The following is a 1,152-nucleotide window of genomic DNA, read 5'->3' as shown; positions in this document are numbered from 1 at the left end:
CCTCTGCTGCCCCTAGTGCCCATTATACAGTATAGCCGCCCCTTCCCCACCCCTTACCCTCTGCTGCCCTCTGCACCATCCGGCCTTCTCCTGGTGAATCCCCTGGCAGGGAGACCCCTGTACTCCTCTGTTGACAACACCTACACAACACCATGCTGGAACAAGGGGTTCTGGGTCCCTAGCAGTGCACATGCGCCTCTGTCCTTTGATCATGCACATGGCGAGGGACCTCAGGCCAGCCCTATTTTCTCCATCACTGATCTCTGCCCCACTCCTCAAACTGATCTCCAGATCTCCATATATCACAACCACAGCTCTGCCAAGCCGCTCCGTCTTATCTCCCCGCCATTCGGCTACATCCAACCCAGGGACTGCAGCTGCCATGCACATGGCTAATTCCCTGTGCGGCTTGCCGAGTCCAGGGGGGCAATTTGTGTTCCCCTCTCCATGGTCCAACAAGGACACCCACCCTCAGCCTTCTGGCTCCTCTGCTGATGCCTCCCTTGGGCGGAGACCCGCATCTCTCTCCCTCCTTTGCTAACTCTATCCCCAGCAAAGTCAGCCGGCTTCACTGTTCTCCTCAGAGAGGGTGAAGTGTGTAATTACCACAGTCAAACTACTGCTCACTTCTTTCTAAGAAAGCACCTTTATCCTTAAGGTCCAAAGCATTCTAGAGAAAACAGATCGGAAACCCAAAACCAGTCCCACCAGCCGGTCCTGAGTAGCTGCACACACCCAATGCTGTTAGGGTGACCGGATGTCCAGATATTATTGGTGCCATCCCACTATTAAGGGCTGTGTCTTATATATGCCATTGGGGGGCAGGGATAGCTCAGTGGTTTGAGCACTGGCTTGCTAAACCCAGGGATGTGAGCTCAATCCTTGAGGAGGCCACTTAGGAATATGGGGGAGTACTTGGTCCTGCTAGTGAAGGCAGGGGGCTGGACTTGATGACCTTTCAAGGTCCCTTCCAGTTCTAGGAGATAGGATATCTCCATTAAAGAAAAAAAGAAAGACCCCCACCAGGAAAAAAAAGTGTCCCAATTTTGCACACTTGCTATCTGGGCATCCTAAACATTACGTACACACCCTTTTCCCCTGCTGAAAAATAGGAACCACAACCCTGAGTTCAGGGAGCAGGAATCAGCCAAG

This window comes from Terrapene carolina, unplaced genomic scaffold, assembly GCF_002925995.2.
Source record: "Terrapene carolina triunguis isolate 2854851 unplaced genomic scaffold, T_m_triunguis-2.0 Scaffold612, whole genome shotgun sequence".
NCBI lineage: Eukaryota > Metazoa > Chordata > Testudines > Emydidae > Terrapene > Terrapene triunguis.
The sequence above is the reverse complement of the archived record's forward strand: the minus strand, read 5'-3'. Positions refer to the sequence as shown.